Source organism: Asparagus officinalis, chromosome 1, assembly GCF_001876935.1.
Source record: "Asparagus officinalis chromosome 1, Aspof.V1, whole genome shotgun sequence".
Taxonomy (NCBI): domain Eukaryota; kingdom Viridiplantae; phylum Streptophyta; class Magnoliopsida; order Asparagales; family Asparagaceae; genus Asparagus; species Asparagus officinalis.
In genome coordinates, this window is record NC_033794.1 from 93,645,372 (window position 1) to 93,664,522 (window position 19,151).

Sequence of the window (19,151 nt, forward strand, 5' to 3'; positions counted from 1 at the left end):
GGTCAAGCCGTTGGTGGGATGTCGAACAACGCTCGGAAGAAGTATGCGCGGCGAGCTCTCGAAGTGAACCTGTGCGGGAAGAAAGTTAAGGTGGATCAAGCCATACCCTTTAGCAATGGTGACTTGAAAGGTGTGATGACGTCTCATGATACCCCTATCATCATATCTGCCCAAATCAATGGGTTTCAGCTTAAATCAGATCATGGTAGACACGTGTAGCTCCGCCGACGTCCTGTTTATGGACACCTTCAACCAAATAAAGATTGATAGATCTGAGCTACCACCATGTCCGAGCCTCTTGGTAGGCTTCTCGAGGCATTCGGTTCGGCCAGATGGAGTGATCACCCTTTCTGTTGGTGATTACCATCGTCACTTCATAGTTCAAGTCCAATTCATCATGATGGACGTCAAGTCGGCCTACAACACAATCCTTGGGAGAACCTCATTGAGTGACCTCAAGGCGATCCCCTCCACCTACCATTGGATGATAAAACTCCTTACCTTAGGAGGGGTCGGCATTACGTGGAGCAATCAACGTAAAGCGAGGTCGTGCTACATGCTCTCCCTGAAGGGCAATGGAATCTCAGAAATTCTAGAGCTTAAGAAGTCCCAAGTTGACCTACAAAAGGACGAAGAAAGGGAGCAGACTACTGTTAAAGATGCTATTCGCAAATACAGACGTTTTCTTTTAGGGACCAAAGGACATGTCGGGAATAGACCTTGATGTGATGGGTCATGCATTGTGCATCGACCGACACTACAAACTTGTAGGACAGAAGAAAATATATCTCGGGCTAGAAAGATAGTAACGCAACAGAGGAGGTAGACCGACTGCTAAAAGCAGAATGCATCCGAGAGGTCTAGTACCATGAGTGGTTGGCAAATGTAGTGCTAGACAAAAAAGCCAATAGCAAGTGGATAATATCCCTTGATATTACCAACCTTAACAGAAGTTATCCTAAGGATAGTTTTCCTTCCCTCAGATTGACCAACTTGTCGATGGAATTTCAAGACACTAAATGCTCAACTTTATGGATGCATTCTCAAGGCTTCAATCAAATTAAGATGGCAGAGCATGATGAGTAAGGGGTTTCGTGACTTCTGTGATGAGTGGAAGATCTAACTCAAACTCGAATCAGTGGCACATTGCAAATGCACTTGGCTGATAGAAAGCAACTAATAAATGTATACTGCAAGTGCTAAAGGGAAGAGTAGGCCGAGGGAAAGGAGCCAGGGTCGAAGAACTCCCTGATATTTTATAGTCATGCAGGATGGCAAAAAAACACCACCGGGGAAACACCATTCCGACTGGCATATGGAGCAGAAGCGGTTGTCCTAGTAGAAGTTGGCATGTTTACTATGCGATTATAACACTTCAATGAGGAGGCCAATCAGATCGGTCTCAAAAGCAAACTAGACCTCGTCGACGAAATAAGGGAGCAAGTGCTCCCATCTTTATTATCGGTCAGCAGTGCATCGCTTAACGCTACAACAGTCGGGTTTAACCCGAAAGTTTAAAATAGGAGACCTGATCCTCCAAAAAAGCTACCTTCTGTACAAAAGTGAACCGTAGAAAACTTGCTGCAAATTTAAAAGGACCCTATAATGATTGTAATCGAAGGTTCCCTATATCAATGAAGAAATGTTTCTCCTAAGTATTTTCTGTAGGCATTAACAAAGCTCCTTGCGGCTTCGTCTTTATCGACTCATTCAAGGCATCCAAAGACCTTGGTATCGTGTTCACTAGTAAAACCAAGGCATAGCGTAAAAGCTCCTTGCGACTCGGTCTTTGCCAACTCGTGCAAGGAATCCAAAGACCTTGGTATCGTTATCACGCGTAAAAGCTCCTTACGACTCGTCCAATGCATCCAAAGATCTTGGTATTCTTTTCATGAGTAAAACCAATGCACAACGTAAAAGCTCCTAGGGACTCGGTCTTCACCGACTCATCCAAGGCATCCATAGACATTGTTATTGTCTTCAGGAGTAAAACCAAAGCACGATATAAAAGCTCCTTGTGGCTTAGTGTTCACCAACTCATCAAAGACACTCAAAACCCTGAGTATCGATTCCCATGAGTAAATTTAAAGCATAACAGATAATCCCTTCGGGTCGGCCCTCACTGGCTCAAAGCAGAATCCGGATCTCGCATGCCAACTAGACATCGACTCATTCGAAGGCGATCTCTCCAACAAATCAACACAAAAAATAACGCCAAGGGCGGATCAAAGCAAAATAAGCTAAGTGCACGAAACAAATCCTTTTTCATTAACTAGCTTGTGAAAATCCATAGGATTATGCTACAACGACTCTACAAAAGAAAGTATAAAAACTAAATCTACGGAACAGGAACAGAAGCTAAAGTTTCGGGTTGATTAGACAATGAAGGCGAACCAGCCCTATTACCAAAATCCGCTACGATCAAGCTCTCGCTTGACCGCTCATCACTGTCACTCTTCTTCTAGCTCAATATCTCTGATGAGATTCAAGTAGACTGACACCCTTTTGGGACACTCGAAGTGGTCGAGTCCCTTAAGTTCAGGAGGAAGTTGGGCCATCAAATGTTCAAAACCCGCTTTGCAAGCAACAACAACCTTAAGCTTTCTGGGAGGGCCACTATGGTACTTCTTGACTACCTTATCCTAAGGGGCTTTTAACCCTTCAGGTGCTAACCGACCCTCAAGGTCTCGAATTCACTTGCGAAGGGGATTGCGCTGTTCCTCAGCCCTCTAAGCAGCTTAAGCGGCATCAAAGATGAAAAACATCCTTTCTTATCATTCAATGTCGCCCTCAAGTTCTCAAGTCCTCCGACTTAAGCTGAGCCTGTCAATCGCGTTCCTGGGAGATCTCCTTTATCTCTTCTCGACTAAAACCTCCTCCAGATACTTGATCCGAACATAAGTAGACTCGAAATCGTGGCAGGCTTAGTTTAGCTTTCGCTTCAGGGCCTTGATCTCCCCTACCATCTCCACTATTTCCTTCTGGGCTTGGTTCAAGAGTGTGCTCCGATAGCGAAAATCCTCAATGGTAGCCCTAGCCTCCTCAGTGCGCCGCTTTTGCTCCCATTCTCTCTTGAGCCATGCCAACTTTGGCCCTTAGAGCAGCTAAAACTCAGCCGACTCGTAAGTAGCCCCATAGGCCGCCATCTCCTCTTGGAGCTTATTGAGAAGCTCGTGAGATGACTCGAGCTTGTCAAAAAGCTCGATCTTCATGAGCAAACGCTTCATAAGGTAACTCTGCAAGACATGATGTAGACGATTGGGCACCTCATGCAGCAAAGCTTGGTCATTAGGATGATAAATCTGCTCCATTAAAAGGGCTTGGTTGGATTGAACTCCAAGATCAACCCTATGGAGTCAAGTCGACAGCTCGGAACTCGTTGGACGGGTCCCTTTCATGGTAGGCCCCGACCTTGGGTTACCCAATAAGAATTGACCTCACCGCCCACTTTCTTGGCATCCTAAAAGTACACTGAATACCAGAATGAAAACTAGAAAGCTAAAGGAACATTATATTACATATCGAGGTCTGAATTTAAAATTATCGTACATCATAGTAAATAGATGATACAAAAATACAATCATAATAAGAGAGTAATTCTAAGCTATTCTTTAAACTCACTCAATGTGCCTTTGCCTTTATTTGGATTAGTACTTGCGGGGATGCAAACAAGTAGCGGTGAGGAAAAAGCCCAGTAGGGAACCAAATGAAAATTTCAAGGGTACAACCATAAGGGGATATAAGGTGATATGAGAGTGTCAACATGAAATAGTATATGTCAAGCTATTCGCATTCATAATAGCATCAAGGGTTCCCATGAAGTTTGAGTATTGAAAAAGAACAAGCAACTAAGGATTCATAATTATCATTTTCCTTAACTTTCAGGGAATATTTCATTAGTTCATGCATGCCTTTATACGCCCGCCAGTGAGCGTCCTCACACAAGGCACTGGTCCTTCCTCCCGGGATGAAATTGAGTACTTAATCTTGAATCAATGGTCATCATTCAAACAGTTCAATAAATAGATGTCACTAATCAAGATGACTGAGAGTTGAGGCATAAATAACTTTATACAATTTTCGAACTTCCAAAGCATGATTAAAAATGGAACAATTAAAAAATAAATGCCGCAATTCGAGGTAATAAAAAGTCGGACCAATATCTACTTAGCACATGAAATCGTCCACTATCAGGCGTGAAGTCAAATTGATCAACTTAGCACATGAAATCGTCCACTATCAGGCGTGAAGTCAAATTGATCAACCAATCAAGAAGTGATAGACAAGCTATCAGCAAACATCCCACGCTTGATATTAGAATATAAACTTGCTTAGAATCAACAATAATTCAAAAATGAATAAACTCTCAATTATTTGAGAAGAAACAAGAGTTACCTACTCATATCATTCATAATGAGAGAAACAATCGAGTTCTCAAAGATATGAGAGTAAACAAAAAAGGGCTACCTACTCATATCATTCATAATAAAAGAAACAATCGAGATCTCAAAGATATGAGAGTAAACGAGGAAGGGTCACCTACCGATAGTGGCGAACTCGGCACCAACAACGATTTTCCTGAAAGTTCCTATATACGCATACATGTTTACACTCGTAAGTGTTTATAATTATTATTATAAGACTATTTAATTTTGTACTTAAATGTTCGTGATATATTATTATAGACATGAATGCCTATGATTCTAGCATGAATGTGACTTATGAGCAGCAAGCAGCCCACAAATTGACCTAAAGGATTTAGGGTCGCAATTTGATCTGATTGACATGAAACTAATGCCAAAAATTATGAATATAGTGTCGTAATACCAAATTAATTTGTATTTTTGACCAACACACATTGAGCTAGGCCTAAGATAGTACGAGGTGTTCTAGGCAATCGCTATTCAGAATTCCAGAACACAACTAGTCAGTTCAAATATATGTTTGAGGTAGCAAACGATATCTGAATCGACTCAAGCAAGATTTAAATGAAAGATACTCGAGTCTAGTTTCCAAAACAATAAAATTTACATCAATGCATGACATAGAGTAAAAGTTATGCTCTCTGTAATCTACACATATCAAGGCTATAGCAGCATGATAAACAGAGATTGCTATCTGAAATGATTAAGTCATTTTGGATACTTAATACTATACAAATGAGCTCATATTTGGCATGCTAGTAATATGATAGATTAGCTTCTAATTCTCATGAGTTTCATGAAATTATCATTTTTCTAGTGTAAGTTACATGCAAAACAACACAAAGGGGCACATTGGAATTGCCAGTGCACATGCAGTGTATTAAAATTAGGATTAGACTTATCAAATAGTGTCCGAATTAATTCAAACTAGAGCTAACAAAAAGATGATTGAGTTTAGTTTTGGGAACATAGAGAATTTAATGCATGCAAGACATATATGCTTCCCCTCTTAATGGAATTTCGTCACCGAAATTATAATATTTAACTAAAATAAATGCGGATACAACTTTTGTATCTCTGCCTCAGGCTCCCATATTGCCTCATTGATCCTGTGATTGTTCCATAAGACTTTGACTAAGAGTAGCGACTTGTTTCTCAACTTTTTCTCTTTATGGTCCAGCACTCGTATGGATTGCTCTTCGTAGGAAAGATCTTCTTGCTGTGGTAGAGATTGATACGAGATGATGTGTCCTGGATCGGGCATATATTTTTGAAATTAGAGATGTGGAATATATCATGGATTTTCTCTAATTTTGGCAGCAAGGCTAAGCGATTCGTAACTGATCCAACCCTTTACAAGATCTTGAATGGACCAATGTATCTCAGACGGAGTTTCCCCTTCTTTCCACCTCTCGATACACCATTGGTGTAGCCTCTAGGAACACATGATCACCAGCGTGGAATTCGAGATCCTTGCGTCGACGACCCATAACTTTTTTGCCTGCTTTGTGTTGTCCTCGTGTTACCAAATGATCTGTATCTTCTCCATCATTTCTTGAATCGGGTCAGGTCTTAAGTAATTGACGGTCGCCGACTTCCTCCTATAAGATAGGGGATCTACATCGTCTCCCATATAGAGCTTCATATAGTGTCATGCCAATACTAGAATGAAAATTATTATGGACGAACTCTACTAGCGGCAAGTGCATAGTCTCGTTGCCTTCGAAATTTGGAGTGCAAGCTCTTAGCGTGTCTTATAGGTTTTGCATTGTTCTCTCAAATTCTCTATCAGTTTGAGGGTGTGCTGAAGTGTTGAACTTCAGTCCAGTCCTTAAAGCTCTATGTAGGCTCTTCCAGAGTCTTGAGGTGAAACAGAGTGTCTCGATCCGATACAATGGATACGGGAATTTCGTAAAGCTTCACGATCTCTTTAATATACAAACTGGTTAACTTCTCCATGATTTACGATATCTTGTAGGGTATGAAGAGTGTTGACTTAGTTAGATGATCAACTACTAACCATATGACATTTTCTCCTTTTGCTAAGCGTAGTAGTCCGATGACGAGGTCCACAGTGATGTGGTCCTACTTCCATTCTGGGATGGGCAAAGGTTGTAACAATCCTGATGGTTTTCGAGGTTCAATCTTCACCTGTTAGCATGCTAGGCACTTCGATACGTATTTAACAATCTCCCCCATGCGATTCCACCAAAAATTGTCGAACGTTTTGGTACATCTTAGTGATTTTCGGATGAAGAGTGTAGGATTCTAGTAGGTTTCTCTCATTATTTGTTCCTTGAGCTCTTCATCGTTGGGTATGCAGAGCCGATTACCCATCTTAAGAATACCATCATGAATTCGAAAATCTAAATATTTACCTTGTTCTACCTTTTTTATCTCGCTCAGCTCTTTGTCTTCCTTCTATCGCTCCTTGATTTGATCCAATAGAATTGGTTGCAGGCTTGTCTGACAACTCTCTGCTTCGGGAGAATACATTCTAGCTTCAATCTCCATCTTTTCTAGCTCTCTATTTATCTTGACTTTAGTCAATAAACTGGTTGATGCAACTTGATTCCTTCGACTGAGTGTATCCGCCACCATATTGACTTTACGTGGATGGTAAATTATGAACCTAGTACCGCAATATCAAATTAATTTGCATGTTTGACCAACACATAAAGAGCTATGCTTAAGATAATACAAGGTATTCCAGGCAATCGCTATTCAAATCCCAGAACATAACTAGTCAATTCAAATGTACATTTGAGGTAGCAAATGATATCGGAATCAAGCAAGCAAGATTTAAATGTAAGATATTTGAGTCTACTTTCTAGAACAATAAAATTTACAACAATGCATTGTATATAGTAAGAGTTATGCTCTCTGCAATTTACCCATATCAAGACTGTAGCATCATGATAAACAGAGATTGCTATCTGGAATGATTAATTCATTTCGGGTAGTTAACGTTATACAAATGAGCTCATATTTGGCATGCAAGTAATACGATGGATTAGCTTTCAATTCTCATGATTTTTATCAAATTATCATTTTTACAATGCAAGTTACATGCAAAACAACACAATGGGGGCAGATTGGAATTGCTAGTGCACATATAATGTATTAAAAGTAGTCTTAGACTTATCAAATGGTGGTTAAATTATTTCAAAGTAGAGTCAGCAGAAAGATGATTGAGTCTAGTTTTGGGAACAAAAAGAAATTAGTGCAAGCAAGACATATATTAGGAGTTATGCTCTCTACAATGAATATGACTCAGACAAAACTATTTCAGACACATGTATTGAGTTTATAGCAAATAACATCAAAGTACATGCCCACACTATATTACAACTACACAATGTCCAGAATCTCATGTTGACGACAGAGCACACATGATACCAGAATAAAAACTAGAAAGCTAAATGAACATTATATTACATGCTGATGTTTGAATTAAAGGTTATAGTATATTATATTACATAGATGGTTTAAAAGTACAATCAAAATAAGAGAGTAATTCTAAGCTATTCTTTGAACTTATTGAATGTGTCTTTGCCTTTATCTGGATTACCTGCGGGGATGAAAATAAGTAGGGGTAGGCATAAGGTAACCAAATGAAAATTTCAGGGGTACAACCATAAGGGATATAAGGTGATGTGATAGTGTCAACACGAAATAGTAGATGTCAAGCTATTCACATTCATAATAGCATCAAGGGTTCTCATAAAGTTTTGAGTATTGAAAAAACAAATAAGTATTCTTAATTATCATTTCCCCCAACTTTTAGAGAATATTTCATTAATCCATGCATGTCTTTATACACCTACCAGTGAGCGTTACATAGGGCACTGGTTACCCCCGGGACGAAATTGAATACTTAATCCTGATTCAATGATCATCATTCAAACAGTTAAATAAATAGATGTCACTAATCAAGGTGACTGAGAGTTGAGGAAAAAACTTCTACTTGGCACATGAAATCGTCAAACTATCAAGGCAAAAACAACTTCTACTTAGCGCATGATTCGAAATAGAACAATTAAAGAATAAATGTTGCAATTCGAGTTAATAGAAACTGTAGCAATATCTACCTAGCACATGAAATCGTCCACTATCAAGGCTTATGGAACAATAAAGTGTTGGACCATAAAGAGAAGAAGCTGAGAAGCAAGTCAGTATTCTTAGTCAAAAGTCTTATGGAACAATCACGGGATCGAAGAGACAACATAGGATCCTGAGGCTGAGATGCGGAAGCTGTATCCCCATTTGCTTTAGTTAAATGTTATAATTTTGGGAATGAAATTCCATTGAGGGAAGTATGTAAAAATCTCTACTCTTGTTATCTTAACTTTTTCAGTTATTGTTATTGGTTTTGATTCCTATATCGACAAATCCAGCATATACATTTTAACATCATGTATCCATTATCATATTAGTATCCTAATTTGACTCTAATTATAATGCAAGTATCCATTAATGACCCAATATTGGTCTAGTATACATGTTGCATTAAAATAAAACTAGCCAACTTAATAATCTATCAAATAATAATTTTTTTGCAATTTAAACCCTCAAAAAGTTTATTATTGTAAGGAATGTGCATGGGAAACTAGTCAAAAACTAGTCCAACACTCAACCCTTCCCATCACTTATTCCTCCACGAGAATCTCATCATTTCACTCCTCTCTCACTCCATATCTAGCCAGCCCTCTAGATAGCAGCACACCTCCTTCATTCCCTCATTTTTATTCATCTCTTTCACCCTCAAACCCCTTACTTTTTAGAAGAAGAGGGAGGTCAAAGATAGTCAAGAAAGAGTGCATTGAAGCTTTGAAAGGAAGGAAAGTGAGCTCCAATGTATAGACCCTAAAATTTTCTTTTCCATCCGTTAGAACTGAGTTAGATCAATAATTATAGTTATGTTATACCTATTTGGGGCCTTGCATATAGCATTTTAGGGCTTGCATGTCGGTTTTTCTTTGAAACATAATTTCGTATAGAAATTCCAGCAAGATACTCAATTAGCAAAAATGGCATAATTTTCTCTGTATATATCCAAATCCAGAAATTCTTCCTGTTTTAGAAACTGGACTTTTGTAGCTATCATTTGAGGCCTTTTGTTTAATTTTGAGATCATTTACTAGTTTGAAACTGTGGTTAAACTCCATGCACGTGTCTGAAATAGTTTGCCGAGTCATGTTTATTGTAGAGAGTATAACTTTTAATATGTGCCTTGCTTGCATTAAATTCTTTCTGTTCCCATAACTTGACTCAATCATCTTTCTGTTGGCTTTAGGTTGAATTACTTTAGACACCATTTGGTAAGTCTAATCCTAGTTTTAATACATGCATGTGCGCTAGCAATTCCAGTCTACCCCCTTGTGTTGTTTTGCATGTAACTTGCATTATAAAAATGATAAGTTAATAAAACTCATGGGAATTAGATGCTAATCTATCATATTACTTACATGCCAAATATGAGCTCATTTGTACAATGTTAAGTACCTAAAATAAATTAATCATTCCAGATAACAATCTTTGTTTATCATGCTGCTGCTGTCTTGATATGTATATATTGCAGAGAGCATTACTCTTACTATATATCATGCATTGATGTAAATTTTATTGTTCTGAAAATAAACTCGATTATCTTTCATTTAAATCTTGCTTGACTGAATTCCGATATAGTGTGCTATCTCAAATGTGTATTTGAACTGACTAGTTATGTTCTGGGATTTTGAATAGCGATTGCCTAGAACATCTTGTTCTATCTTAGGCATAGCTCTATGTGTGTTGGTTTCATGCAAATTAATTTGATACTACGGTACTAGGTTCATAATTTTTGGCATTGGTTTCTTGCCAATCAGATCTTATTGCGATCCTAAATCCTTTAGGTCAGTTTGTGGGTTGCTTGCCGCCCATAATTCACATTCATGCTAGAATAATAGGTATTCATGTCTATAACAATATCACAAACATTTAAATACAAGATTAAATAGTCTTATAATAATAGTCATATGGACACTTACGAGTGTATACATGTATGCACATATAGAAACTTTTGGGGAAATTGTTGTTGGCAGTGTTTTAAAAATAGGCCGATATTATTGATTTATCGCGAATATATAGGGTTTGGGCTATGGCCGATATAATTTTTGTAAAAATATATTGCATATAGTTTTGGGCTGATTTTTCCCAATATATCGGTGAAAATCCGATAAAGCGGATGATTTCTCATGGACTAAAAATCACTCAATTTCCTGCAATTTACATTCTAAGTGAACTACTTCGGGTTTGGAGACAAAAACCCTCTTTTCGATGCCCAACCTACATACACTAACAAAAACAATGTTATTCTATTCTATTTTGCATCCACTAAACAAAAATAATTGATAAGTGATTCTAAACATGTGTTATTTGAATATTGGTATGTTAATTTTTCATTAAATATGCTTAGATTATATTTTAAGATGTTATATTATATATGCTCAGCATCCGATGTAACATGATTTTTACTACTTATCCCCGATATATCCCGTTAACTAGGATCTTATATGAATTTTGGCCGTTCGATGATATTTAAAACGTTGGTTGTTGGTGCCGAGTTCGCCACTACCGGTAGATAACCCTTCCTTGTTTACTCTCTTATCTTTGAGATCTCGATTGTTTCTTTCATTATGAATGATATGAGTAGGTAATTTTTCCTTATTTCCAGTAATTGAGAGTTTATTCATTATCGAATTATTCTTGATTTCGAGCAAGGTTATATTCTAAAATATCATGAGTGGAATGTTTGCCGATAGCTCGTCTATCACTTCTTGATTGGTTGATCAATTTGATTTCGCGCCTTAATAGTGGACGATTTCATGTGCTAAGTACATATTGTTCCGACTTTCTATTACCTCGAATTGTAGCATATATTCTTTAGTTCTATTTTGAATCATACTTTAAAAGTTGGAAAATTGTATTAAAAGTTGTTTTTATCTCAACGCTTAGTCACCTTGATTAGTGACATCTATTTATTGAACTGTTTGAATGATGGCCATTGATTCAGAATTAAGTATTCAATTTAGTCCTGAGAGGGACTGATGCCCTATGTGAGGTTGCTCACCGGTTAGTGTATGAAGGCATGCATGGATTAATGAAATATTCCCTAAAAGTTGGGGGAAATGATAATTATGAATACTTAGTTTGTTCTTTTTCAACACTCAAATTTCATGGAAAACCTTGATGCTATTATGAATGCGAATAGCTTGACATCTACTATTTCGTATTGATATTATTATATCACCTTATATCCCCTTATGGTTGTACCCCTGAAGTTTTCATTTGTTTACCTACTGGGCCCTTATGCTCATCGCTACTTGTTTGCATCCCTACATGTACTAATTTAGATAAAGGCAAATGCACATTGAGTGAGTTGGAAGAATAGCTTAGAATTACTCTCTTATTTTGATCGTACTTTTGTACCATCTATTTAATATGATGTACTATAACCTTTAATTCAGACCTTAGCATGTAATATAATGTTCCTTTAGCTTTCTAGTTTTCATTCTGGTATCTGTGTACTCTGCCGTCAACCTGGGACTCTGGGCACTGTGTGGTTGTAATGTAGTGTGGAACGTACTTTGATGTTATCTGTTATAAGGAGCGTATATGAGAATTGAGCAAGTTGCACGTTCGACATACGGTCGACTCATGCCCAATTTTCATACACCTCCTCGGCCCTGTATTGTTTCGATTTTGGGGTCCGTTACATAATCCCTCGTCTAATTCTTAAGATTATCCATACAAACTATCAAGGTGTATTTGCGAAGAAGCATTGTCCATGCCTCGTTGCGAACCAGAGATGATTGCTAGGCGAAAGCCATCAGAGAAAGATGAAGAAATGACCAGAGCACCGAGGGAGCAAAAATTTCTGAGGTTTGAAATTCAAGGAGAGCAGAGGAAAGAGGAAAAGGGGCAAAAACGTTTTATAGACGCTAACTCGCCTCCGATGGTTGGCACGTGGCGAAATTCGAACTGACGAGCTCGAATCTAAGACTCCGCTATCAACCCTCGTCAACCGAAGCGTCCTCTCCTGAGAACCCAAGCATAAAACCTTCGCTAACGACAGCGCACTACTCATGATGATTCAAATCCAAAGGACTATGGAGGCAAAACTATTCGATTTCTCTCGAACTCGGTTTTCCTGAGTCTATAAAGGGGCTAGTGTTATATCCTATAAGCCATGAGTTTAATAAACCCTTGAGAACTAGGCACGAGTTAGTCAGGTCGGGTCATAGAACTAGGCACGAGTTAGTCAGGTCGGGTCATATGCCCTAAAATTTGGACCGAGTGTAGTTGTAGCTCGACTAGACTAGCCGGCTTTTCCAATAGCCTGCCCCACTTGAAAACATTCGTTAGGAGGTGATGGGATGTTTGAGTACCTCGTCGACGGCATCTGCAATGAATTCACATGTAATGAAAACTCTTCGGGCAATGCTCATACTCCACCATCTAGTTGCCATCATATTTAATTCGGGTGAGATATAATAATAACTCCTCAGATGGCTCCTATACTCCGTCACGCTCTCACTGTCGTATTAAATACTATGTGGATGACTCTGGCGATCTCGCCCAGCCGGTTGTTGACATGTGTAAAGCATAAACTAGATGTCACTTCCACTGGTTGAGTAAGATTACCAATCGACCCTCAATCTCTCTTAAAAAATATAAGTTGCTCTCATTATTCTTAGGTTTGAACTCTCTGAACCCAAAAACTTAGTTTTGTACTTTTCTTCCTACTAATTCCACTGTTACTGACTTGAGCGTCAGAGGGCACGACAAAGGAAATCTCTTTCGGGGCCTCTTAATGTTCGTTATATATGCGGGGATATGTATTTCCCAACTTGATCGGTCAACTGAGGAGATTTAGGACCGTTAATCTGTCATTACTCCCAAACAATTCTCAAATCAATTTTCCAACATAAAGATACTTAGAGAACACGTGTTTGTTTTGTTGTAACTACAAAGAACATGCGATTTGTCTAATCAAAGTCATGTGAAAATATGAAGTTTATATACTCTCTATACTTCAAAATACATCAAATATGTAGTACTATTAATATGTACATGCTAAAAGGGAAAAGCAAGCAAGTAGGTATTGTCTAACATGTATACACTACTGAGCCTCTTTGACAGAGTCAACTTCATATGCACCCTCGTAGTCTATTCTATTGCTTAGGCTAGAACCATTTTCTTGATCAGGCAATGAGGATGAGTTATTAAATAAAAGATGTATTATCTTTCATATATAGACATGCAATTGTAGGAAACATGTACTTGTATAGAAATTAAAATTTACAAACAGACCATTCTCCCAATACACAATGCTAAATCCACATAACAAAAATCTAGATAATTTATATAAAGTTGTACATCAGTAGCCACAAAAATATGATGCTATTTCAAGGAATATGTCCTCATGAAATTGTTAGTAGAGTCCATCTCAAGGGAAATTAATCTTTCAACAGGATTTCACTCTTCAATTGCAAGAGTAATCTAATTGAGTGACTTTTTTAACAAACATTCAATAATAAATAAAAAAACCTCTTACCTGGTTCCATCTGTTGACAATTGTTAGCCTCGTGATTTCAGTAGTATGGCTTCTTGATTTTAATAGCTACACATTAGTTGGGATATGATTGGATATGACTAGAGGATGAAGTTGTGAAGTGCATCAGTGAGTTTTGATATTGTATTCGGTGGTTTAGTTGTAACAAACTGATATCATCCCTTAGATAGTGGATACTATTGTTGTAACCTATGTAATATTATCCTTGTAAATATACCATCTCTGCTCATGCATTTTACTAGCAGAGATTCAATTCCAACTCTAAATTTCTTCCCATGTCCAAATAATGTTAGAAAATTACATATATGAAACCACACTACTGATTCCTCTAATTATGTAAGGCTACAAACATTGGTTAAAAGTAGAAAAAATAGAAAAAAATCTTAGAAAAATCACAAGCAACTATACCCTAATTTCATCTAAAACAAAAAAATAAAACAACTTAAATTTGCTAAATGGTTTACAAGATTTCATCTTTAGTCAAAAGAACACGATAATCAATAATACCAATTCTCCTTCGGAGGCAAGAATCTTTGAATATTGTTGTTGTAGAGGACCCATTCTTTTCGAATATCGCACTCATGCTCCAGATGCACGACGTATCTCTGCAATCTTGAAGTGTTTACTGTCAATGATTATTAGCAGTCGATGAACAAACCAAAGATCACAAGTTTTATATTTTCTTGTTTATTTTTTCTTCTCTATTCCTAAATTGCCTCTAACCTCCAACTGTCTCTTTTCTCTCATCTCTTAGTTCCACCCTAGTATATGTTGATCTCCACAATACATCTATCCTTTTATAATTAAATCAAATGCCATATCCAAGTACTAAGCCCATTCCTACTTATTGCAACACACAATCCCCTATATCAAATTAAAGAAAATCATCTAATAAAGTACAAACCCATTCCAACCTTGTCACGCCCTCATCGAAACAGTACAAAGCCATTCCAACTCAATGCCATTCCAACTCAATGTCATACTCTCATCATAGTCACTTTCCTCGTCCGAGAGAAAACCAGGAAAACATCCCTATGCATTAGGAAGAAAAACTCAATTGTTTCCCTAAGTGAGTGTTTTTGCTTAACCCAGAAACGTAAAGAGTCCAAAAGGACAAGGGAGAGAAAAATAAACAGTGAAAGATTAAATTTGACCCCTCTCTCTTAAAATACCCTCAGACCCAAAACTAACAAACCCGAGCTAATGCAGAGTAGAAACTGAAGGAAAAAAAAACAAATGGAGGGTAAAGAAGGAAAAATAAAACCATATACTCGTCCAACATTTAAACAATAGGTTTTATAGCTAGGTAAATTTGAGTGCGAGTAAAGTGGTTATACTAAGGTTTGAAATCTCAATATTTGATATACTTTTCGCTTCATCTTTATTGATATAGTATCAGAAGCTGTATGTCAGACAATTTGTGTAAGAGATATCGATGTGTGGGTAAATTAAGTTGATCACAAGCCTTCCAGTCGTTATTTTATTTTATTTTCCTAATATAACACTATGAATTTTTGATACCTCAAACTTTAAATCTCCTTGTGTGTTACTCGTTATTAAACAAATATTCACGTGCATCAATTGCAACTAGGAATTTTGAAGGCATTGAGCAATTCGGGCTGGACTACATTATATTATATGATGACTATATTGACCAATACTTGAAGCCTTGAATTATTCCTACTTGACCCATGTATGAAATGGTTATTTTTTGTTGATATAGCTATCACTCGTGCATGATTAGACCTTTAGAAACCATCTAACTTCGAGCATGATTCACATGTGTCAAAATAGCAACCCATATTGTTCATGTGCCACTGAACTCAATATTATTTTAATAGTCAAATATATACCCAACAAAAAGTGGTCAGATCCTTAAGTGCGAAGTAAAATGATTGGAGCATATATGACATGGTCCAATGTTTTATCTCTTTCCTTGCTTGACTAGGCTCCCGCATAGGCCTAGACTCCCACATAGGCCTAGGCAGTACCCTAAACCGTCTAGGCTCCGTCCGTCTAGGTCTAGAGAGTGCCTAGGGGAGTGGAGATTGGTTATGCAGACTGCATTACTAGACTTTGGCCGTGATTTCCTCTGTTGCTGCCTTCCAAATCCTCTAACCTTCTTTAAACTCTGACCTCCACTAACTACTAACACGTTCCCCAACTCCTCTGACCTTCAACAAAACCTCCTCTGGCAAACAAAAAAAGAAATCTTCCAAGGCCTAGCACCTTGGTGGTAGGTGTAGGCACCAGTTTGGCACCTAGTGATGCACAACGCAGTCAATAACATTGATTCTACTTAAAAAAAGGAAAACGCTTAGGTCTAGGCTCCAATTTTGAGGTCTAGACTGTCTAGCACTTTTTGTAGCATTGGCCTGGTCAAACCTAAACCTATCTCATTGTGTTCATCCTTTACACCTACCACATTATAACTTGATTATGGGTTAGGAGCGTATATAAACTACAACCGTAACTAGCCTGGGGTTAAGTTGGGCTACTCAATTGTATTGGTTTTGGTTAATTGAGTTTATCTATCAATTTAAGAAGTTGAAATTACAAGTAACATTTTTTTGGCAATGCCCATCCAAACTTAAAAGGTGGTAATAAAATTCTAAAAAATTCAAATATAAGCTAAACAATGATGCATATGAACATATTTAATATTTCTAGAAGCATAGATAATTTCATATGTGGATGTTGCTAGTTAGGATAGGTTTACGCATGGTGAAATGAAGGTTAACTCGGACTCAGGATAAAGTTTCTCTAGGTTATGATTTTGAAACCAACTCCAATCTACATTTTTGAACCCCAACAAGGAGCACATTTTTGAAGTTGGGTTCAAAAATCGGCTTGGTCTTACCCAACCTTAAATAGCATGGTTAGAACAAAGGTCCTCCATTATACTCATCCTTAAAAATAAAGGGGTCTTTTAGATTATTAAAAAGCTTTTAAACCATTTTGGAACAACATATTTGATACAGTCCTTGTGACTAAATGTTCCTTTGCCCAATATCTATGTTAATAATGAGAGTTGTAAAGATGATGGTTCCTTACATCTGACATGGGGGGAGCAAGTTAACTTTCATGCATTGTGTCTACTATGATTTCTCACTTCAACTAGATTCTTTCCTCATATTAGAGGCAACTGGTTGAAGGAATTACAAGTCCTTAAAAGATTAGCAACTTTAAGACCCGTAATTTACATATTAATGATATGAAATTCTTTTTCATAATAATTTACTCTACATAACATCTTCAATTTTAATATAGAGGATGAAAAGATTATGGGCTGTTTATTTTGCACTTAAATAAGTTGGGAGAACTGAAAATGACTCTCTTAGGCTCTTTTAGTGGTTTGACTCCGCAAAGTGTGTATTGAACTGTCTAGAAGCACTTTGGGGATCCTATTGTACTTGTCACGTAGGAATACCCCATGAAATTGTCTTTGATGGCAAAAAGGTTTGGGAAAAAAATATAGATGGTGGAGAATGTGAAAAAAGCTTTTCTACTATTATTATTTCACTAATTTTGAATGATTCTATAGCTTTAGAATTTCCAATAAATAAAAGTACAGGATAATCCAAAGATCTTGAAATCTCAATTAGACGAGCATCACATATTCTCTTCTAAGCAAGGTTTTAAATATCGGTTATCGGGGATTTATCGGACGGCCAAAATCCTTATCGGATAGCGGAAATCGGGGATATATCGGGGATAAGTACTATTTATCGGAGTGATATACTGGATGATGTGTATATATAATATAACAATTAAAAAATGTAATCTAATCATGCTTAATGAAATATAAACATACCAAAATGTAAATCATCATGTTTAGAATCATTAACTAATTGTAGAAAGCGAAACTTGCATCATAGCCTTGAAAAAATATAATGTTAGTCAAAATTGGCCGATAATCCCGATAATCCCGATAAAAAAGTCTTACTTATCGGCCGATAAGTGCCGATAACGCCGATAAATCGCCGATAAACCTAGAAAAACGATAACCGATTAAAAATCCAATTTATCCTAGCGGAGAGCTCCCAAATCCGATAACTCGGCCGATAATATCGATTATCGCCCGATATTTAAAACAGTGCTTCTAAGTACCTTGAGATTCCGAAGTGCATAGAATCTTGGATGCAAGCAAGGATGAGTTCAGGATTGTTCGGCTGGGAGACTTAGTGTTACGAATGAGCAAATTAAGTCAACTTTGTTGTCAATTAAACCATCTTTTATTTGTTGATTGCAAAAAGATAGTCCTCCTTAAATTTAAAGATACAAAGAATCTAATATAACTCAATTCAAATATCCCAGTAAGTTAAAAAAAACTCGATTTGAACACTCTCAAATACACTTTGATCCTCGCCCTTCGCACTCAAAACAACAAAGTGTTTATATAAATTTCCTGAAATTACGAATATAATAGTAAGACATGTTTAATAATGATTGGAACTCACGTCTCTTTAGAACCACCCGGTGGTTCTCAATCATAGATGAGTGAGTGCAATGACTTTACTGCCCCCTACCCCTCTCATCGATGATGCAGAACCTTGAAATCATAAATGTAACTTGTTTTTTAAATTATTACATAATAATGTTTTTCAGATATTAGTTCCTTAAATATATGTAATATTTTGAGAACTAGTCCCTCAAATCATTAAAATTGCTAATAGGTCCCTTGATTATTGTAAGTTGTTAAAAATTAGTCAAGTAAATCATTAACATTGCTATTAGGTCCCTCAATTCTTATAAGTTTCTTTTAAGTTAATCCCTCTTATCAAAATTGTCACTACAAGGTATAAAAGTTGGGGGATCTAATATCAATTTCAATGATTAGAGGGACTATTTTCTAAATATCAAATATGTAAGGGACTGATATCAAAAGGCCATACATAATATAAATAATTTTAGGAGTGTGTTCCCACATTTTGGTGGAGACGTTTTCTTGGAATCAGCTTTTGGAAAAGCTGGAATCAAAAACTATTACACCCCTAAATTGAATCAGAAAAAATCTAGGTTGCTTAGATTTTCATTGTTTAATTAGTATGTAACCAGTCCTTGCTCAATGTGTGTACATAAAAGTTTTAAATAAAAAAAATCTTGGGAGA

At 37.1% G+C, this 19,151-nt stretch overlaps 1 protein-coding gene across 1 annotated transcript in view; it reads left to right on the plus strand.

Moving 5' to 3' along the window:
- LOC109828278 (TIP41-like protein) overlaps positions 1-19,151 on the plus strand; it is a 36,227-nt gene that overhangs the window by 13,590 nt on the left and 3,486 nt on the right.